Source organism: Pleurodeles waltl, chromosome 8 (assembly GCF_031143425.1).
Source record: "Pleurodeles waltl isolate 20211129_DDA chromosome 8, aPleWal1.hap1.20221129, whole genome shotgun sequence".
In the NCBI taxonomy this organism is placed as follows: domain Eukaryota; kingdom Metazoa; phylum Chordata; class Amphibia; order Caudata; family Salamandridae; genus Pleurodeles; species Pleurodeles waltl.
This window is the reverse complement of record NC_090447.1, coordinates 259,101,061-259,125,504: the sequence shown is the minus strand read 5'-3', so window position 1 is coordinate 259,125,504 and position 24,444 is coordinate 259,101,061.

Sequence of the window (24,444 nt, the reverse complement as noted above, 5' to 3'; positions counted from 1 at the left end):
TTGCCAAAATGTGTGCCACAACCAATCTAAAATGGCCAGATGTCTTACCTTTGGTACTGATGTCAATGCGAAATATTCCTGACAGGAAGACGGCTGTCGCCCCATGAGATCCTCATGGGCATATCAATGAGACTGCCGGCAATTCCAGCCAATGCACTTGTGAATATTACAGATGATATGGTGTTGGACTACTGCAAAGGTCTGGCTGATGTGGTTCGCTCTTTCTCTCAGCAGTGTCAGGATACTTCAATTCGATTTCCTCAGAAGCCGACGATAACTCCTCAGTCCCGACCCGAGCTACTCACAACGAATATTAATCCTTTGTGCTGAGTACTCCGGAGGGGGAAAGGGGAATGGGATGGTAGAGAGACTGCCACAGAGATGATGAACGCCAGTACTCAGTCTGCCTCTTCACATCTAAGATTGGATACAGCACCTGCAAGAGTCACAGTCGCAATTACTAGGGACATACAACATCAGTTTTTCACTTCCTACTCTCAACTCTTAATTCTCCTTAATTCTATTATTTCTTCACTCACCCTGAGTTCTCTGTAGCCTTGCTTCTCTCTATAAATGATAGCTCTTCTTAAAAAAATGCTTATTACTGATTCTGGAAGAACTTCTCAACCTTTGTTAGAGAGTGGTTTTATGTTGCCATATATATATATATATAGTTGTTGATAATGCGTTCTTCAAATCAGCTGATGTTATTTAATTTCTCCTGTCTTATTGTGACTTCTGTCAATACTTGTATTTGTAAATGCTTGTTTATTAAAGTTCGTTTCTCCTTTCTTACTTCGACATTTGTTGATAACTTGTATTTGTAAATGCTTGTTTATTACAGTTAGTTTCTCCTTCCTTACTTCGACATCTGTCGATAACTTGTAGTTGTAAATGCTTGTTTATTTATTACCATTGAATTTGTAAATGCTTATTTGTTAACAGTTCGTTTCTCCTTTAAACTCGGCCTTTGTTTATAACCTTGACATTTGTAGATACTTGCTCTTTTAAAGTTCGTTTTTTCTTTGACTTTAATATCTTAAACAAGAACCTTGTAAACATAAGGTTAATTCATACATTAACTCTGTAGCCTTGCCGACTTCCACGGGAACGGTCTACTATCAAACTCTTCGAATAAACCTTGACAATATTTATCTGTTTTCTGTAATATAATCTTCAAATGTAATTTTACCTCACAGGAGTTTCTGTTCTGAAGCGCGCTCTCTCTCCACACAGCTGATTCCTGTCAGACCTCAGTTGAAGTGCAAGGCTTCCAGCTGGAGAGCTCGTAACCTAGCAACCAACCGATTGCAAGACTAGAACTGTAACTAACCTTCAGGACTCACAGCGGCCATCTTGGATCTTCTCTTCTTGATTCTTCCTTTGAAAAAAGCGCAAGATTACTCTGCAAACCTTCTTCCAGTTTGGGCTTTGCTGTCTCCACTGAGGATATCTCTTTGCTTTTCTCATGCACTTCTTTGATTTGACTTGGCAAGTTTGTGTGGTCATGACAGTACTCCCCCTCAAGGAACAGTTCTCCAATTTAGGTTTGCTTGGGTAGGTTCTATGAAAGTTTCTCACTAATCTTGAAGCATGTACATACTCGTGCGGCTCCCAGGATCGTTCCTCTGGACCATAACCTTTCCAATCAATTAGATAATGAAGCTGGCCATTACGGATTTTGGAATCTAAGATTTGATTGACCTCATACTCTTCTGCAGAGCTAATCTGGATAGGAATTGGAGGGGAGTTTTGACGTAAATTTGGAGGACTGTTCTTTAACAAGGAGACATGGAAAACAGGATGTATCTTTAGATGAGCTGGCAACTGCAATTTAACTGCCACTGGATTGATCATCTTGTCAACTTTGAATGGGCCTATAAATCGTGGCTGAAATTTGCGATTTCCTTTGAGACGTAAATGACGAGTGGATAACCAAACTTTGTCTCCTTTCGAATAAATGGGGATCTCTCTTCTTTTTCTATCAGCCTGAGTCTTATATGAGTCTTTTGCTTGAATGATGTTTTTTCTAGCCCTAACTAACGTGGTCTGCAAATCCCTCACCATCTCTTCTACTGCAGGCACTGAATCATCTTCTTTACCCAACATTACATTAGGATGTCTACCATGGTTCAGATAAAAGGGGGTGAACCCAGTGGTGGAATGAACAGCATTATTGTAAGCAAATTCAGCTGCCCACATCAACTCGGGCCATTCCTTCTCTTTATCGAATAAATTGAGTCTTAAATACTGTTCTAACTCTTGATTCACTCTCTCTGTTTGCCCATCGGTTTCAGGATGGTAACTGGTAGAGTAACGAGAATCAATTCCTAATCTTTTACTAAAGGCCTTCCAAAAGCGAGAAACAAATTGGGACCCCCTGTCTGAAACTAGAATTTTTGGGATACCATGGGCGCGTACTATGTGTTGTGTAAACAACTGTGCAACCTGTGGGGCTCGAGGGATTTCTTTCAAAGGAATGAAATGCGCCATTTTAGTGAAAGTGTCTACAAAAACTAGGATAGTGTTAAAACCTTGGCTACTAGGGAGGTCCACTATAAGATCCATAGTAACAGTAAGCCAGGCATGGGGTGCAGTGGGCAAAGGTCTTAACAGACCTTGTGAAGCTGTTCTATTTGATTTCCCTCTTTGACATTTGTCATAAGTTGACACATAGGGCCTGATTCTAACTTTGGAGGACGGTGTTAAACCGTCCCAAAAGTGGCGGATATACCACCTACCGTATTACGAGTCCATTATATCCTATGGAACTCGTAATACGGTAGGTGGTATATCCGCCACTTTTGGGACGGTTTAACACCGTCCTCCAAAGTTAGAATCAGGCCCATATTGTCTTATCTGAGTTTTCATTTTTGGCCACCAAAATTCTCGTTGTATTAGATTTTGAGTCTTTTGAATTCCTTTGTGTCCAGCCAATTGATCGTCATGATAAGCCTGAAGAATTTTGTTCTTGCAGCTCCACAGTCGGAACATACAGTGCACCTTTAAAGTATGGCAAACCTTTTTTGATTTCTCTTCCTTGGCCTTCTTTGGACCACTTCAGCATTCCTTCGAATGTTAAGTTTTCTTGAATTTCTTTGGTAAAATGTTCATACAATATGGCAGATATGAACTTCTCTTGTGGAATAATCAATTCTTTTTCTGGAGGCTCTTTAACTGCACCGGTATCAATTCGAGATAGAGCATCTGCCTTCCCATTTACTTTTCCTGGTCTGAAAGTGATAACAAAATCAAAGTCTGCAAAATATAGGGACCAACGCAGTTGTCTAGCTGTTAGAGTTCGAGCTGATTTTAAAAACTGTAAATTTCGGTGGTCTGTGTAAACGGTCACTTTATGCTTAGCTCCCAAAATGTAATGCCTCCACTCACGAAAAGTTTCTTTGACTGCCAATAGCTCCTTATCCGCAATTGAATAATTTATCTCTGGTGGTGTTAATTTACGAGAGAAATAGGCCACTGGATGTAATTGACCTGTATCTTTATGACGCTGGGAAAGGATACCTCCTATGGCAACATCTGAAGCATCTGCCTCCACATAATATGGCTCATCTGGATTGGGGTGGAGCAAGATTGGAGCTGAGATGAAGGAATTCTTCAAAAAATTTAAAGCATTTTCAGCTTCTTTTGTCCACTCAAACTTCACTCCTTTCTTCAACAATCGAGTAATGGGTGTAACTGTTTGAGAAAAATTGGATATGAATCTTTGATAAAAATTAGCGAACCCCAAGAAACTCTGGATCTCCTTGACATTGCAAGGAGAAGGCCAATGTTGCACTGTCTTTATCTTGGCAGGATCCATACTAACTCCTTCTGGTGACAAAATGAATCCTAAGAACTCAACTCGTTCCACATGAAATGCACACTTCTCCAATTTTACATAGAGATGGTTTTCTTGCAACCTTGTGAGGATGGATCGAACATGGGAAATGTGCTCCTGTAGATTGTCGGAAAAGATTAAAATGTCATCTATATTAACCACGGCAATCCGGTCGAGGAATTCTCGTAATATATCATTAACGAAATGCTGGAAGGCAGCGGGAGCATTGCATAACCCATAAGGCATCACTTGATATTCAAATAATCCGTATTGAGTCCGAAAAGCGCTTTTCCATTCATCCCCTCAAGCCACTCGAATCAAATGATATGCTCCTCGCAGGTCCAATTTGGTGTAGATTCTAGCATTCTTTACTTGATCTAATAAAACTGACTCTAAAGGCAGTGGGTATCGATTCTTGATGGTAACCTGATTGAGGGCTCGATAATCAATGCAAGTTCGAAGACTCCCATCCTTCTTTGGTATGAAAAATAGTGGGGATGACACTGGAGATTCAGAAGGAAGAATAAAACCATTAGCAAGATATTGATCCAAATACTCCTTTAAATGTTGATTCTCTGCTTCGGTCAATGCGTATATTCTGCTACATGGCAATATCGCACCTGACTCCAGTTCAATTTTGCAGTCGTAGGGTCGATGTGGTGGCAATTTCTCAGCCTCCTTTTCATCAAAAACGGCGACTAAATCCTCATATTCTTTTGGGATTTCTGCTGTCTTTAGTGCACAGATCATTGAAGAGTGTGATGATAAACAGGCCGCTTGGGACTTGGTGGACACTTCCACTCCATCATGAAAGCAATTCGCTTTGCAGTAAGAGGAATTCATCTTGATCATTCTTTTGCTCCAATCAATTTGTGGATTATGTTCTGTAAGCCAGGGCAGACCCAAAATGAGTTGAAATTGTGGAGCATCTATCAAATTAAAGATTATCTGCTCCTGATGTCCACCAAAACCTTGCATCTGAATTGGTTCGGTCTCATGGGAAATGGGTCCTGAAGAAAGATTGGTTCCATCCACAGCTCTTACTACTTCCAAAGTAGATTTCTTGATAAATCGAATTCCCATTTTACGAGCGTATTTGATATCACAGAAGTTGCCCATAGCTCCAGAGTCTATCATAACTGAGATCCCTTGAATTTCCTTCTCAAGGGTCTTAACTGATACTGTTTGTACCAAATGTGGCACTTCGGTTTGTAAGGTATTGCCACTCGTTGATCTAAAGGAGTTGTCTTGGGTTCTGCTTTCATCAGGGCAACTCCCTCTACTGATGAAGCTGGCCTTTTCCCGACTGAAGAGCTTTGGGTTTCTTGGGACAGTTTTTAACAAAATGCCCAGATGCACCGCAATATAAACATAGTTGATTCACTCTTCTTTTCTCTTTTTTTTCCTTAGATAAAGGACCTCGGATGGAACCAATTTGCATTGGTTCTTCTATCGTTATCCCTTCTCCGGCTCTCGTATGATCATTTCTTACACGATCAATTCTCAGGGGAAATGGTCGATACTCTCTTCTCTTTTCTGCTCTTCGTTCAGTTAACCGGTGGTCAATCTGTAACACAAGATCAATTAACTCCGAAATTTCGGTGGGTCTATTTGGAACTTGTGCTAAGGCATCTTTCAATTCATCTCTCAGTCCACGATAAAATATGGCGGCTCTTTTTGACTCCGGCCAGGCAGTCTATACAATGAGTTTATTGAAATGAGCCAGATAGGCTACTAGATCTTTATTACCTTGCCTGATTTCCAGTAGTTCATTGTCAGTGGCTTGAGCTGCAGTTCGCCGATCAAATATTCTTAAGAACTCTTCCTTGAAATTTTGGAAATAATATAAAACAGGATCATTTCTGGAAATTATTGGCATGGACCATGCGGCCGCATCTCCTGTCAGATAAGACAATATAAATGCCACTTTGGACTGGTCTTCGGAAAAAATGACTGGTCTACATAAAAAATGCAATGAGCATTGGGTCAGAAAAATCCGCGCCTTATTTGGATCCCCACCGAAGCGCTCGGGTTGAGCCAAAGGAATAATAGGGGAAACCGCATGAATTACCGTATTTATCGGCGTATAACACGCACTTTTTCTCCCTGAAAATGATGTGTGCGTGTTATACGCCGATATAATGTTAAGTTTTTTTTTCTCTGAAATGTCCTCTTAAAATGAGGTGCGTGTTATACGCCGGTGCGTGTTATACGCCGATAAATACGGTACTTGAGTGGATATACCTGCAGACTGTGAAGGGCTAGGGATTTGTGAAAACACAGATTCATTTGATTTAGAGGTGTTCCCTAACTCATTTATTCGTTGTTTTATTTGGACTGTTTCTTCTATGGTGTTATTTAATTGTTTCTGTAACCCTTCCAAAACGGTGGCTAATGCTTTTATATCAATTCCTTCTGCCATTCTACTCAGGAGGAAATCTGTTTTTTCCCTAAAATTAGGGTGATGGCACTTCAATCTGTCAGGATACTTCAATTCGATTTCCGCAGAAGATAACTCCTCAGTCCCGACCCGAGCTACTCACAACGAATATTAATCCTTCGTGCTGAGTACCCCAGAGGGGGAAAGGGGAATGGGATGGTAGAGAGACTGCCACAGAGATGATGAACGCCAGTACTCAGTCTGCCTTCACATCTAAGATTGGATACAACACCTGCAAGAGTCACAGTCACAATTACTAGGGACATACAACATCAGTTTTTCACTTCCTACTCTCAACACTTAATTCTCTTTAATTCTATTATTTCTTCACTCACCCTGAGTTCTCTGTAGCCTTGCTTCTCTCTATAAATGATAGCTCTTAAAAAAATGCTTATTACTGATTCTGGAAGAACTTCTCAACCTTTGTTAGAGATTGGTTTTATGTTGCTATATATATATATATAGTTGTTGATAATGCGTTCTTCAAATCAGCTGATGTTATTTAATTTCTCCTGTCTTATTGTGACTTCTGTCAATACTTGTATTTGTAAATGCTTGTTTATTAAAGTTCGTTTCTCCTTTCTTACTTCGACATTTGTTGATAACTTGTATTTGTAAATGCTTGTTTATTACAATTAGTTTCTCCTTCATTACTTCGACATCTGTCGATAACTTGTAGTTGTAAATGCTTGTTTATTTAAGTTTGTTTCTCTTTTAAACTCTATTTTGGTTTATTACCATTGAATTTGTAAATGCTTATTTGTTAACAGTTCGTTTCTCCTTTAAACTTGGCCTTTGTTTATAACCTTGACATTTGTAGATACTTGCTCTTTTAAAGTTCGTTTTTTCTTTGACTTTAATATCTTAAACAAGAACCTTGTAAACATAAGGTTAATTCATACATTAACTCTGTAGCCTTGCCGACTTCCACGGGAACAGTCTACTATCAAACTCTTCGAATAAACCTTGACAATATTTATCTGTTTTCTGTAATATAATCTTCAAATGCAATTTTACCTCACAGGAGTTTCTGTTCTGAAGCGCGCTCTCTCTCCACACAGCTGATTCCTGTCAGACCTCAGTTGAAGTGCAAGGCTTCCAGCTGGAGAGCTCGTAACCTAGCAACCAACCGATTGCAAGACTAGAACTGTAACTAACATTCAGGACTCACAGCGGCCATCTTGGATCTTCTCTTCTTGATTCTTCCTTTGAAATAAGCGCAAGATTACTCTGCAAACCTTCTTCCAGTTTGGGCTTTGCTGTCTCCACTGAGGATATCTCTTTGCTTTTCTCATGCACTTCTTTGATTTGACTTGGCAAGTTTGTGTGGTCATGACAAGCAGGTGCAGGCTGTTACCCTGCCACCCATCCATGACCCAGGTCACAATTTGAAAGCTGGAGTTTGGGTCATCATCAAAAAGCACGTTCGAAAGACCTGTTTAGAACTGCATTGGAAAGGTCCATACCAGGTGGTGCTAACAACTACGACAGCTGTGAAGTGTGCGGGACTGCCAAACTGGATACATGCAAGCCATACAAAGAGAGTGGTGAGTCCGTAAGAGCATGAAGAAGTGTTGTTGAGAGCACGAACAACAGCAAAGCAAGTGACTGTAAATGAGTCAGATCGAGAACAAGCTGATCCTGAAGTTGATCCTGAGCTTGTGGAAGATGGATCACTCACCCCCTGTAAGAGACGAAAGTGAAGAATTACAGGAGGGTGAGCAAGAGTCTAACTCAAAGGATACAGCAGGAGAATCGAGCACAGCAGGGGTTCTCCCAGAAGCAGACGGTGCTGAAAGGCAAGCAGAGCAAGTGCCAGATAAAGAGGGTGAAAAAGGTGAGACGGATCAAAGTCAAAGTGGTACGACTCCTTCTGAACCCCTTGCAGGTCCATCAAGAGAAAACACCATAGAAAGAGAAAAGGAGAAGAGTCCAATTCTGAGGAGAATATTGACTAAAGGAATGAGAAAAGGAGATAACTGGCCTGAGTTGCGAATTAGGAAAAAGAAGGAGTTGGTCATAAATGAACCAATAGAGGAAGAAGTGGATACTACGAAAAAAGAGGAACTCTGCGAAGGAGAATTAAGTGGAGGGCGAAGGTTAAAAAAAAAGAGAGTAGCAAGTCGAAGATACGCAGGTCCTGAGTGGGCATATGCCACAACAAGTGAATGGCAAAACGATTTCATGTCCTTTTGTTTTGATAGAGAAGTTCCAAATCAGTACTTTGATGCAACCTGGAGGGGATCAATAGACTGAGTTGTTGAGCTAATCTGAAGAAATCCTGAAAAGAGACTGTTGAAATAAACCCGGAAAAGACATTGATAACCTGATATGACATTTGAAAACCTGGATGTTACAAGGAACTGCTAACGCGTCCCTTAATGTCTAATTTATTCACTTTGGGGACTCGTTTTAGCCCAATTAATCTTTCGGCCCTGATTGAAGACTCCTTAGGACGAGATAGCTAATCAACATGCCAATCAATATGTCAATAATGTCATCAATATTTACTATAATAAGACCATTCAGTTTAGTCAAAGACATTAATAAGACTCAAAAAACCACCATGACCTTTCAGCCATGAATAATCACACCAATTTAGTACGATTTTATGATATTTATTCCCTATTGATTACAATTCTACTAGCAAGTTTATTAATCTCAAAACCGAGAAACACATTAGCATCGTCACAATATGGCAACTCTGATAAGATTTCATCAAAGCAAGAATCACGAATTTTAGAATATAGCACGGCGACAACATAGATTATTCGTAGCAGAGTAACATTAGCATATCCTTCAACAAATCATAGATTCAGTCATATGTCTATTTGCATCCGATTAATGAACCCCTCAAGTAACCTCGAATTAGCATTGGCATGTTGGGCTTCATGCAAAGCAATTTTAGCAACATCAATTTGGAAAACCTCTAACTAAGGTCTCTGTCAAAAGGAAGCAGTTGGTACCTAGAAAGGAAAAGCAAACAGACAATCACAATGTCATTGTCATATAGCTACCCTCCGTATTGGGTCAGCATACAGATTCAGTCTTCGACCTCAGGACCTCAGTTGATTCGCCATCAGCCAGTAACTTAGCAAGTCGAAGTAAGAAGGGACACTTCCCTCATAAGAAGGTAAAGTATAAACAGGCAAGATAAGGGCAAGGATGGTTAAAGAACCAAATAGCAAAAGTCTCTATGCAGAGTGACAAAGTGTCTGGGTCATTGCAATGGCAACTCCCTAACTCTCAGTCTCCTAGTCTCAAGGGAGTTTCTCCCTTTTCTGTTGCACAATCCCCTAATTTTCCATTGGTTGAGGGTTGGCACCCCACTATCTCCATCCAGTAGGTTGCCAATGAGTTCATCAAATTTTCACCCCATAACAGTTCTCAAGTAGTTTATTGGTCCTTATGATTGACGTCTCCAGTGGGTAGAATGTCCGGTATGGTTTCATGCTCTCGTGGTCCTTTGCGCATCATCAGTCAGTGGCTCCATTGTCTGTACCGGTTCAGGCGACCTTGTACCTGCACTAGTCTAAACTGTTGATTCAGCAAAAATGTTTCCTCGGGCAAGTCCAATTTCATGAGAACAGATCTACTACAGTTACATTCAACTTCTAGCTTTTAGAAAAAGCACGAGTTCATGTCCTTCTGCAAGTCAGCACACTGTACGTTAGAAAAACACGTTTAATATGAAATTAGGCAGCTAGGCCTCGACTCATGCTAATTAAGGTCTAATGATTTATTAGCAAGACTTTAACATATAACCCTTAACATTTAGAATAAACCCATACATTAGTACATTAATTCTACATCATTAGTCAGTTTTATTAATCATTGTATACATTGGTGGCCACTCCCCGTGGGCACATTTCAAGCACGCGTTTAGCAAAGTACATTAATACATTTTCTATGCGGCATTATTTTGCATTAGTCCATAAACATTTCATGTTAATATTGAGTATATAAGCTACGCTCTCTCACTGCTAACTGATTTTTGACAAAGGAGTAAAGGGTCCTATGTGTGAAACTGAACTGTGAGAAATAAATATTTTTCTTCATTTTTGATTTTCTGTTGCACTTTATCTAAGAGTTGATATTACTTTCTGATTCTTTACAGATCATGGCTGAGTTAAATAACCACATTAGAAATATTATGTATTGTAGGTATTTGAGTGTTGGAGTGGCAATTATGTGTAGAATAATGTTCATAATAATGATTGTGGGAATGTCTGTTCATGAAATGAAAGAGGCTACTATTGCCTCTGTTCCTGAGACTACTACACTAAAAGCTTTAGAGAGGTCTAAGCTAGATGAAAAATACTTGCATGACTACACTAATGCACAAGAAGAGCTTTCTTCTAATGTGTTCTATCGGTTGTTAAGTGAGTATGTTGAGACGATGGATGCAAGGAATTGTCTTGTGTGTACGCAAATTCCTTTCCCTGTACCATAGCTTGCCGCTAACTTATGGCATAACTTGTAGTTTGCTACTAACCAGATTCTATAACCAAGAGTATGTTCAATATTTTTATTCTAACCATGATGTTGTGTTTTTCTTTGTTCCTATTATTAGATATTTGAGTAAGGTAGCTAAAGAGCATGATATACTATTAGTTAGAGGATTCTTTGAGCCAACACTAACATTTGGTACTGCTTATGCACATTAAAATAATTTAACCTGCTTACTAACTCTGTTAGAAAAGAGCTTTATACGGCATACTGATGATAGAAGGAAGGCATTAAAGGAGAAGTTAGAGAAAGGATTGGAGAAAAGGACTTATAAGAGTAATTATGCTTACACTGCTATTAAAACACAAGGGAAATTAGCTTTAGATGCATTACATGTAGGGAAGCTTTGTATATATAGGCCGAAATAACGCACTGACACTTTATTTGTGGGAACGAGTGAATGTAGGCATGTGTTTTTGTTTCAGAGTAAATGGACTTTTATGCTGAATGGTCAGGACCCTCCGATTCCTGGAATCTACTATATTTGTGGACTTAATGCTTATTACCGTCTTCCTAAGGGATGGTATGGGACATGCTATTTGGGGATAGTTTTTCCTAAAATTTATCAGATAGATGATTTAAAGAAATTTCCGAAAGTGACTGAATTACATCATGAGCAACAGAGGAGGGAAACCTCTTCTGCAATTGTGGGAGATATGTTTGGTGCAGTAATTCCTTCTGTAGGAGTTATTTTGAATGCAATTAAGATACAAAAGTTGTCTACTATTGTTGATAACATGCTGACAAACTTTACAGGGGCAATACTACTGTTAGATACTGAATTGGCTGCGGATAGAGCTATGACGCTTCAAAATAGGCTTGCTTTAGACATACTTTTAGCAAAAGACAGCAGAGTCTGTAAAATGATTAGTGCTAGGCATTGTTGCTCGTACATACCTGATAGTGATAAGGAGATAAGAGACTTACTAACTGAACTACTTCAAGCAAGGATTTGAAAGAATTGAAGGAACCAGGGGTTTGGGAAAAGGTCGGAAATGAATTTGGTTCCGTGGGTACTTGGTTTAGTCATATTTGGAATGGGGCATTATGGAAATTTGTACATGGAATATTAATTGTGATTGTTTCTATATTAGGATTATGGGGTACATCCAAATTGTGGCAAAAGATAAAATTAAGGAAGTCTAAGAATGATCAGAGGAGGGAAGAACAGCCTAGGAGAAGAATCAAGAGAGAAAATTTAAGGAGAAGTCAAGGAACATCAGAAACACAATTGTAAAATGATGATAAGAGAAGGTGTGATGACATATTTTGTCATCAGAGGAGGGACTGTTGAGGCAGATATGCTAATTAAGAAAATTATTAATGATTTATATGTTATTACTAAGGAGAAAATGCGTGGAGAAATTAATCATAGAAAAATAATGTGCATGTTTGAAAAATGTGCCCTCGGGGTATGATCACCATATGTACTAAAACGACTGAAAATGTGCAAAGTAATGAAAATATATGAGAAAAATGTAGTTATATGCCATAATGAGATGTATAACCTCTGTTTTGTATTACTAACTTAGCTGAATTAAAGGCCTAGTTCCATTGGACCTCCACACTCTGAACATGGACAAACCAGACGCCTTGCAAAGGACTGGAAACCGCTGCATACAACCTTGACCCATTCGAAGTTCAAGTTACTTAGCTAGAATTTTTTGCTATGTACCGGTGGACAGGAGATGATGAAGACAATTTGATTCAATTATGTGTAGAGCAGGCTAAATGTACTTTCCCAGGACTTGAACAATAGAGGCACTGACTGGAGAGCCATATGCAACAATTTTGATACCTGAAGGGCCGGAAGATGGGGGCATCGCATGAAGATTCAATCCTCTTCTTGTGTCTTGGAACATATGAAAATTAGTCGATTTGGTAAACAAAAACAATAGGTTAAAGTCATATCTGCTGACTGACTGACCAATTAGCAATTAGGGGGATGGACTGGGAGACCCTAATAAAAAGTCATGAAAAAGGGCGAGGAATCATAGTTGCGGGGAGAAAATGGATGACGTCAGGAGACGCTGTCCGAGGTGCTGGTATTGGTTAATACTCTGTGAGCCTGATCCGTAGCTGACTGATTGATGACCTGAAGACAAAGACTGACTTGTTGCTGATCCATCCTGGATAGGTAGCTATGAAAACGTGACTGACGATTTTTGTGCCTTTTCTTCTAGGTACCAACTGCGCTGATTATAGATATTCTTATTTAGGTAGATTTTTCCGAATTCATGTTTTCCCCAAATTGTTTTCATATGAAGATTCACACAGCTAATGCTAATCCTGGTTAGATAGACTATTGAAGGGTGACGTTGACAGTTACAACTGACTGGCGAACTCAATTGCTATCAATTATCAATGCTAATGTTGTAGCTTAAGGAATTACCTTTTCGCATATGTCTTCTTAAGTGATGGTGTTTTATTAATGAATTAATGAATTGAATAAAGTTTGAACTAACAGATGATTTAGAATTGTAAGCAATAGGGAAATAAAAATTGTTAACTTTTCCCTGAGTAGTGGTTATTCTTGATTAGTATGGTTTAACATTGCTTTTCATAGAATGTTTCTTGATTATTAATGCTAGCTATTGATTCAATAGTCACTGCATGACTAGGATACTCCATGCGATTCGAAAGGTTCATCAACCTATACACGTCCCCTTGTAAGTTTACTTACTAAGGACCAGGCACGTTAGCAGTGACAAGGCCCAAAAAGCTATTTTCACTTTGACAGGCCTAACTGTATTATGTAGAAAACCAGTGTGTAAATTAAAATACTAATACTGTATCTTGGGACCAGCTATAAAAATAGTTAAACAACAGTTTTAATGGTTATTAAAATCCAATGGTGAAGTCGGAGCTATGATACACATTCAGGAAATGTAACGTTTCTGTACCTTTTGAGCTTCCTGGAAGCTAAATTACATCAGTTCTCTAGCTTCTCCAAGCCAATGATTAGCCTTGAAAATGAGTGAGAAAGTTGTAAAGTGTCTTTTTGTAGCAAACAACGGGCTGACCTGAATGGGTGAATAGAATATGCAGTGTGGGGGCTGTGGTCTCAGTTTCAAATCCTGTGTGACAGGTCTGTTGAGCCACATGTACTACTTGGGGACACTTGAAAGGAGTGACCAGGATGCCACGACTATTCCTGTGGATGTCCTGTCTGGTTGATGAAGGACCCAGCTTTTGTCCTATCAGACATTTGACTCTAGGTTTACATGTAACACTTGGGATGCACTTGAAAGTGACAGAACAGGATGGCAAGACAATTTTATATATCTAGTGTATGGTCGCTACAGGACCCTGATTTTGTCAAACAAGACTAGGTCTCTGGGTTTGTTGTGGATAGGGTACCTGATCCAAACTGGCTTTTAGCGGTAGCTCTTGGGAGGACACTAGCATTACCCATATAGACTCCTGACACATACCTTCAGCCTTCAGAGCCCAGATTTAGTGTGGGCAAAGATTTCACTATGTTGAAAATTGTCTGACACATGACATTTTGTGTCTGTTTGCAGTAAATTGAAAAGTTGGCAGGGTAGGAAAGTTTGCCCTGATGATAAGGGAAGAGCCAAGAGTCACCACCGCCTACTAGCTAGTACCAGGTAAAAATGGCACCCACACCAGAACAGTATAAAGACCTGTGGATAATAGGAAGAGGATTCAACCTGCTGTCTGTAACCTGAGAGTCACTAAGACTAAGATTTTTGTACTTACCAACAAGCAGTCCATTGCCATACCGTCCATCCTGGAAGTGTTAATTGATGGTGCAGTGACGGAAGATGTATGAGTCATGTACACTCCCAGGATATTTAGCCACGATGTTGGTGATCAATCCCCGGTGATCGACTATGGCCTGCACGTTGATGGAATGTGTGTGCTTCCTGTTGCGGTAGAGGTGTTCAGTTGCAGCAGGTGGCACAAGGCATACATGTGTGCAGTCAATTGCACCAAGGACGTGTGGGAAACCACTGATTGCGTAGAACCCCTGTTTAGTTTCCTGCTGCTTCTGCAGTGTGTTAGGGAAGCAGATGTGGCACGAATGATGGCGTCCAGTACTTTGGGCAAAAAGGCGGAGAATGATGGTTGTGATATTCCGCCAACCAGGGCACCAGTTGTTTGAAAAGAGCCACTTGCCAGCATATGAAGTACGGCAAGCAGCTTTGTTTCTGTTGGGATGGTGCGGGGTGTCACCAAAATGAGGGCCAACTGCTGTTCAATGTTTCGCAGCAGCTGCTGAATGGCCTGCCAGTTCAACCGGTACCTCTGTATGATGTCGTGTTCCCTGAGGCCCTGAAGGGTTGTTCTTGGGCAGAATATCCTCTCCTGCCTTCTGCGCTGCCTTTGGGGTCCCTGCTGGTGTTGTTGTAGCTGCTGTTGTTGCTGCTGGGCTCTGCGTCTGCGTTCACGCTGGATTAGAATCACCTCCATGGCTCCCTGTTGCTGCTCTGCTGCTCTGCTGTTTGTTCTGTGTGTTCTGATTAAATACAGGTGTGTTTGCCCCATTTTAACGCCTGCCCTGACCCAGGCGTTAAAATTTGACACAAACCGGGCTGTGTGTCATTTTCTGGCTCCACCTCCCCGCCATGCGTCATTTTTGCCCAAAAGCATAAATACGAATCAGAATAAGAGTATTGCCTCATGGAGCATTGCTGAGATACTGAGTAGGACACGGAACATCCCAGAGCTTATGTGATGCCTAACATACAATGGTCACATACACACACACTCTTAATGACATATATCATGTACATATCTCCTTTAAAGGCCTATAGCAGAGGACCACAACTATTTCACACATACATGTTGAAAGCAAGGTCCAACGCAGCATATGGCACACAACTATGACACCATCACTCAATAAGGGGAAAACAAGCCTCATACATGAGGCAGTCAATGTGCTTTGGCATCACTAACAGGAATGTCTGACAAGACCCTTGACAGCAGTTAGTCCAACTGAATCCAATATTTGCAAGGAATATTGGTGACTAGAGTTCCATAGAAGCAGAACATAGACAGCACAAGTGCCACACATATGACATGCATTGCGCACATGACATTCCATGCACATGTCAGCCCATTTCCTAACTCCTGACACACCCATGCACCTGGTCACAACCCACCTATCGGAAGAGGTCCCTGGAATACTAAGATGTGTACCCTGATAATACCTCCTCTACACACACAGACCAACATTAGCAAACCAGTGTGCTACACCCTTTCCTAAGGTATGCCATTGTCATAGAACATCTGACTGCATGGACGTCAGGTCAATTTATACACTGTCTTCTAGTTTCAAAGCCCTGTTAGCACATGTAGATTGCTTCCCGTTGTGAAAAGGTCTGTTGGCCCTTAGAATGCAAGTCTCACCTACAGGACTGGTGAGAAACAGATGCAGCCCACATCTGTGATCACCTCCATGCACACCACACATTACAAAAAGCACTGCCCCTGATGATGCCTGGAACAGCATAGGAGTCGCCATTATGTCAAATACACTGTCAACCATTGATAGTAATTAAGCCGTGTAACACAGCCCTTGGGTTCATTTGTCACCTTCAAAAACACAGGACGTACACAGATTGACATGTCAACTGTCTAGTTTGTCCTCCAAACAGTCTCAGTCAGACCACTGATTATGTAACTTGTCCAGCAGCTGGCTCCTGAATCACCTTGCATTCTGTCAGCCTGACTGGCAACTGTCTGTGCATCACACTAAAGTATCCGTGTGTCTACATATGTACCACACTTGCGTTAGCAAACCTGCCATTCATCAGGGGGCATTGGGCATGGGCTTCTACCATGCATACACAAATACATTGCATAGCATCATCTGCCTTTTAACTGTACCATTTGAGTTAAATCCTCTTGGAAAAGCAAAATTCATGGCCCATCCCTTGTCTGGGTTGCATTTATGCATGAATGACAAAGTGTGACAGTGTCCCAGGGTCATAGGCAGGGATTGGGTACGGGGCTTTCAGCACAACCAGCAACCTCTGATAATGTACATGACTAATACACAAATGTCAGAACCATGACAGTTCACACACAGCATCACAGTGCGCACAACATAGTGATGGGCCGTGTGTGGTGAATAGCTGCGGGAATAAACAGCACAGAGGCTATGATGTTCCCAGATGCAGTGGGAAGTGCAGAAGCCAACCTGTGTACAAATGTTGTAATGACACCTGCCGGAACATGACAATTGATACATTATCTCACTCAGCACACCAAGGTTGCCCTGTTGCCTGTCTCATTACACGTCTTTAGTGACAGGGTGGGACCATCCACATGTTGGTTCACATGTCCACATCTACTTTACTCACATTGATCAACCAAGGATACTCAGTAGTTACAGGAATAGCTGCCACTGACTCATGATGAGTCCTGGTCCGAACTGTGACAAATTACACCCCCAAAAATCTACAGGATCATCATTGGACCACACACATGAACAAGACACCTATCTGCAATTGATCACTGGAAATATGTGGACACGTGCTGTCTTGAATGCTGGTCCACCACAGCCACTTGATAGTTGGGGCTTACTTCTATGGCCTCAACTGTGGTGTCATCATACATATGAGATTGACCCTTGTCTCTCTGTGCAAACAACATGGTACCCACTTCCTCAATGCATGTGTATGACTCACTGTGGGATTCATCAACTAGTGCCTAGGAAGCTGTTACCAATACTCTAGGACATAGGATGTAGAAATTGTGGACCTTTGACATGAAGATGCGTCTGCCATCCATCTGCTGCATGCTCTGTCACATGTGGTGTCTACGTGACCCTAAAACTTGGAAGTATACTTTGCGGGTGTTGTTACATGTATGACTAACACATGCCCTTGCTCATTCCAATTTTTACTTGCATCTTAGGGTTGGACACATGGAGGTCACATTCATACAACCAAATGTACAATAATGCGTCATGTGATGTACACACACACTTGGTCAACCAACAAATTAGTTGTCAAAGCACACACTTTGAGCCAAAGGCAATTAGTTATTGTACATATGTGCGTCACATTGCTATCCTCTCCTTATGGCAAACATGCACAATTTGTGCCACACATATATGTCGGGCACACTTATGACCATCTATGACGTCAGCCAACTGTAAACATACTGTGAAGGGTGTAGTGGATGATGTTCCGCTGCAGTATGATGTCACACATGTGAACATACACCATCAACACCATACTGTCTTCAATTAGCCAATCTCTGATGTGTTCCAATTGTAAAATAACCAAAAAAGAAGTAAAAATGCCCCAAACCAGTTAATGCACTGTAATTTTGACGTCCCTAGCGGTGTGCGGCATTTTTTGTTTACCAAAACTGTATTTGCGTCATTTTTTTGGACGCACAGGAGTGAAATTTAGCCCGCATCCAGATATTTGTACAGTCCATGTATCAATATGTGGATGCGGGTTAATATTCACGTCTGTGCCTCAAAAATAATGACGCAAATACAGTTTTGTGCAACAAAAAATTACGCATAATGAGAAAAAGGTGGGACTTTTCATACAGGAAGTGATGCAATAGGATATCCTGTTTACAGATCATGTACAGTGGGTGTACTTTCACTTTCACTTTGCAGTCTATGATCCTTCTAGACTGTGTGGCTGTGTAGAGAGTGTTGTCCAGAGATTTCGTGCTGTATTTGTCCTGTGTGCTATCTGTAAAGTCCTTTTGTGAAATAAATATTGTTTGTGTATACTGTAGTACTGTGTTTTGTCTACATTTGTCCATTTATCTTGTGTATTTCTTGTTTGTGGGAGTCTGTTGTGGGTAGTGTTAGTTTGGGGATAGTTGGGCTCTTTTAGTGTTTAGGTTTACTTTTTTCTGTCTTTTTACCCCTACTTTCACCCATTTCCCCTTTCTATATCTTTTACCCCTATTCCCTCTCTTCAATTATAAGTATGTCTGGTAGGCCACGTCTTGGCAGGATGGGGGAAGAGGAGTTGGGGGGCTTCATCTGGCTGGTGACAAATTTCTTGCCGCTCTTGATCCAGGCAGGGGGCAGGGTCATACATGGGTAACTAAACAGAGGCGCGCAGAATCCGTTGGGGAAAGGTGCTGCATCACCTGCAGCGTGTGTATGCCAGCCAGAGGAGTGACCACCAGCTGAAGCACCGGTGGGCTGACTTCATCACCAGGGAGCAGGATCTCTTGGACCACCTGGGAATCATGATTGGTGGCACTGTTGGTGAGTACGACTATTGTTATTGTGCACAATTAAATGCTCTGTAGTGACATCAGTGGATTAGTGCAATGTCTGCCAGCTAACTTGATGACTGTGTGTAATTTTGGGGAAATATAATGGGATCATTGATGAACTATGGCAAGGATCACAATTGCTAGCTGTCAGGTAGCACGTGCTCAGCAAACTTACAGGTAACTTTACCATGAAGGAAATTGGTGCGGCCTTTTTGTCAGCACAGCTAACAAAATAGGAGCCAATCATGTCTATATAGGGTATTATTGACAGAGAAGTACAGATGTACCAACATTTAGGCCAACTATGTTGACGCAATTGCTAGACTGACTTTAGAATCACCACATGATGCTGAAAATGAATGCTGCCTTCACGTCAATTGATAATAGCAAAGGGGCTCAAACATTGGTCTCATGTTAGTCTGGTGAGTGTGGAAGGAAAGCGTTCACAGAAGTACTATGAATGTGTGGGATTATTGTGTTTCTTGATCTTTTTGGATACATGTCAGTTCATGATTTGAAAACATCGTGAAAAGGTTTAAGGTGCCCTCAGCTAACATCTTAAGATGTTTGTTGGAATCGGTTGAGCCACAATCCAAATATGGATGGCAGTCCAAGTGTATGCACATGGCTTTACATCTCCATGGTTGGTGCAAATCACCATAGCTGAGCCACATCAATTGACTATACTGTAACAACAGGATGGCTTACAGGAGTCCCTGCCCCTCCCTCTGTACATTGGGCCTATGTGCACTAAATGTGTCATGGCCACAAGGCATGTTTGACTGGTAATGCAGTCCTCAAGTAACCAGGCGTTGGATGTTTCTCTTGGATGCACATGATGAGACGATTACACTCCATATTTTTTAGTGCTCACCAATTATGGGGCAAGTTTGCAACCACATGATAGTTAGGGCCAATGTATGTGTGCAGATATGTGTGTAACTGTCACAGGAGACCCATGCTATGTACAAGTTGCCCGTGAAATATCAGATGCAGTACCATCATGTCTGAATGGCTGCCATTTCCTTATTCAGCCTACACATTGTAAATGATACTGAAAATGTAGCACTGTGCACAGATTTTGAGCACATTTCTTCCTTCCATACCTTATAGGTGGACCGGTGCCCTACACTGTGGGAGAGGTGGCGACTTTTGAGGACCCCGACCACTACAGTAAGTGTTGATATGTCTCTTATGTGTTGTGTTTGCTGGTTATGGACTCGTGTGAGTTGGACGCATAGCAAGGTGTGATGCGGTGGGCACGTTTTTTACTTGTTCCATGAGTGGGAATGAAGTTCTCACATGTTTTGAGTTAGCCAATGCGTATCCAATGGTATCATGTAGGGATTGTAGGACATCCCTGTAGGCCCCACTGTGAGTACAGGGGATAGTCATGTCTCTGACACTTGTATCACCAAGAGTCGCAATGGAAGTCATCCCCTATTTAGTCAGCCTGTCAGACCCACATTCTCTAAAATTGGTGGAGCTAATAGCTTCCCAATAGACATCTGCTTCACTATTTACCTACGTAATTTTGAAACAGTAGATAGAACCTCCTAGCAGCATGTACTTCCACATGTAGTGCATCAAGTCTGTGGAACCTGAGTGTAATGGCCTAGGTGTGCATGCAATTCATGATCATGGGTGTTCTAGCAACTCTGTGTCTGATGTAAGTCAGGCCTCACTGGAAGTATATGTTGTGTACTAAGTTCTGATTTTCCTGACATGTCTGACCCTATGAGTGCTCTAGGGTTTGCTGACTCCAAATTGTAGATAGACCTTACCTGTGGTGTGTCTGTAGAGACAAACATGTGTGGATTAGCCTATACACTCCTCGGTGTACATTTTGTTGGCAAATTATAGTTGTGTATCCACCGCCCCCCCCTCAAACAAGGTGAGCCACCTGAGCCGGGACGTGCGGCACATTAAACAGCGGGTCAAGGATATCAAGAGGACCCTCCGGAGGGCCAACCTCTAGACAGTTGAATAGATGGACATGATACCCTCCCCTCCCTCCTCTTTCCTTGTTCTTATAGTTAATGGGCTTAGGGGGCTTAGTGTTAGGTTAGTATAGGCTGTTAGTTTAGTCAGTGTTAGTGGGTGGGGGGTAGGGGGTCCTGCTTGTTTCTTTTTTGACTTATTACATGTGTGGGTGGGTGGGTGGAAGGCTATGTTGGGGTTATTGTGTGTAAAAAAACAAAAAAATACCCAAAAAAGCAAAAAACATTTTTTTTTTTTTTTACCAAAAACATATATATTTGTTTAGGATAGTATAGTATGTGTTTAGGTTAGTATGTGTTGTCCTCAATGTGTCCCGTCTCATAAGGGGGGTAGATGTTTAGAACATTTTGTTACATGTGATAAGTAAGTGTAGCTTAGGTTAGTTAGGGACAGTTGTGGGTAATGAGTAGTCAGGGTAGATTAGGGTAGGTAAGATTTTTCCTTTAGTTTCCTCATCTATGGTTAGCTTTTAATAAATATTTGGTTACCCCTTAATAGTATGTGTTGAATGGTACTTGATCGTGGGTTTGGATTCCGTGTACATCTCTTTTGTACTATAACATCTGTGTCCATTGCTACAAACAAATCCCAACTGAGCTGTACGATTGGCAGCTAACCCAGGGCTACCTTGCAAAGTGTCTACCCTTTGTTGCAACCACCAATCACAGTTAATATGGATGACAATGTGTTTCTGTTGATAAGTGTGTTTTCAAATACACTAACAGTGCTTCCAGACTTGATATTAGGGAAACAGTTTTAGGTCTGACTGCAGTGTGATGATCATGCACACTCTATGAGTTCTCATTGGCAATCTTGTATTCTTGTCTTCATGACCCTCATACATCATTTGTGACACAGTTCGGCATGATTACCTATTTGTATGTTAACTCAGACACCTTCATTTGTGCAGTTTTTTTTGTGTATTTACTTAGATTAGTGTGGCATGTTTATTGTGTTATTTTTGCATGTTAGCAACATTTAGCGGGCACTATTTGATGACTTAGCTATCCCCTGAGGAAGCATTCTTCTGTCCAACACAGCATGGTGGTGTATGGTTTCTCACTTCATCAGATTATTCCCTCAGGATGGGCAGAGTATGATGCAATCATGGTCACTGTTCAGATTTCTCTAACTACATAATATCTGGACAGTTGTATTGACAAGCTACGTTATTTGACAGTAGGGACATTTCAATTATCTACAGCGCAGTTGATATGTCACATTACCCAGAGACAGATTTGTTGTGTAAGTGCTATTTATTGAAAAGTGCTGTAGTGCTATATGTACATTGTCCATGATTGTGAGTCCATTATTGTGATATCTTCCAGTGTGATCCAACACAAGGGTTTACCAAAATACTTTTGTCATGCTGGGGTTGCTGTTTCAGACAGTGCAGAGGGACAGACTTAGCCAATGAGTAGGAGAGAGACAATCACTGGGCTGGGTGACAAGTTATACAGTGGTTAGCAGAACAGTGCTTGAGTACAGTTGTTGTAAGACTGTCATGTTTCAAAACGCAGGACTTTGGTAATAGTTGGCCATGTGGCAGGGACTAGTGCTTCCGGGTACTTTTCCTTGTGAATGTGATCTGTTCCATGTCTTCTTCTTCTGATGTGTGTGTTGCCTGCTTTGTCCTTGTTGTTGTTGGTTGTGAAGGGGCAACACACACCTCAGTGTTAGAAGACGTGGAGTCAGACATCCCGGTGGCTGCTCCCTGTGAAGGTCTTAAGGGCAGTACTGCTGCAAGGAGGGCCTGCTGGTTCTTGAAAATAGCAGCCACATCACGATGGTAGGCAGCCAGGTCGGCCCTGAGGGGTTCAATGTTGCATTTGTGCACGCGTTGCCAGGATTGCTGTTGTAGGTGTTGGGTCAACTGTATTACAGCTGTGCTGATTTCCTTCTGGGTTTTCTGAAGTTCCTGCAAGATAGATGTTAGGGCTTGCATAGCTGCTGCCTGATCTGCAGATGACATCATGCACGAACGCATCCCCTCAAGGCTGGCTGCCATAGTTTGCATCCCCACCCGCACCTCCTTGGCCAGCTCCCGCTGTACTCCAACTACAGTTCTCTCAAAGCTGGTGCCAGTGTCGTCTGAGTCCTCAGCTGTATTGGAGCTGGCAGGTCTTACAATTGGGGTGGTGGGTGGTTCCTCTGCTTGTTCTGTGCTCCTCCTTGTGACTGAAGGTGGGGTCTGGAGGGTTTCAAGGGCCTTTTGGATAGTCTCCTGGGGAATGTTTATCGGCTCGTCATCCGTGTCATCAGGGAAATCTGGGACAGGCATATCCATCTTCCTCTGCAATGAAACAGGATACAATTAGTGTGTCTGTGTTGTGACAATTTTGACGTGACGTGCCTGCCTTTTGATGAATTCACTTTGTGATCTTGTTTTGTATTAATATCTGCAGTCCTTCAGATGGGCATTGTTTCAGGCCTATGGCCCACCTGTGTGTCACATGTATGTTATTGAGTTATCAGACTTGTCAGCCTCATCGCCTCTAGGTGTTGGTTTATGCCAAATAGAGAATTGCCACCTTCTTGTCCTACTCGACCCTCCGTGTATATCCATTCTTATTGTGAGACCTTTCACTGGCTGTGGGTGTTCTGATGGCACCAGCAGCACACTTAATTATCAGGACCTGCCCCAATCCCTGATCGTTCACATCGACTTAAATGTAATTGACATGTTGCATATCCTATGCATGGCAATGTTATGATCTGATATGGATGTTGACATTGTTAATGGGTCCTGCTGATGTTGGGTAATGTGTGTTACATTGGGTTGCCCTGATAGTCGTATCAGTGTCCTATTTCGTCCTCTGACTGTGCAGGTGTATTTCAGTGACCAGTTACATGTGTCCCCTCCTCAATGCTGTTGTCTGAGCAGTATGACATTTGGGATGTTGCCTTGTTACCCAGGCACAGGATGGACCCTGACATATGCAGCATGGGTGTGTCCTTAGTGCTGTGTCGCTCCTATTGTTGTTTACTTTGGCTGATGTTTGTGACAACTACGGGCATTGACATTTGAGTGTACTGGGGCCTTTGTCTTGTTTCAGGGGATTGTTGCAGATGTCATCCTCACCCCCTAATTTAGGTGTGTATGTTCCATGGGGATGTTACTGCCATTGGCTACTTGAGCTGCACACAGATCAGAGGTGGTAGTGGCAACTGTTGTCGCAGTTACATTGCAGTTGTCGGTTTGGCTAGAGGATTGCTAATAGGGCCCTAGTTAATGTAGGAGGTATGTTGGCTGACGAGTGCCAGGATGTCAGTTTGACGTAGTGGCCTTCCCTCCTGTCATGGCTTTCCCTTTGCTCCATCGTTGGCATGACAGCATGCCCCCATGGGACTGTTGTTTGTGTTGTGTAATGGTGTGCCCCAGGTCTTCTCAGAACGGGCCATACTCCCATGCTGTGCCCCTTTACCC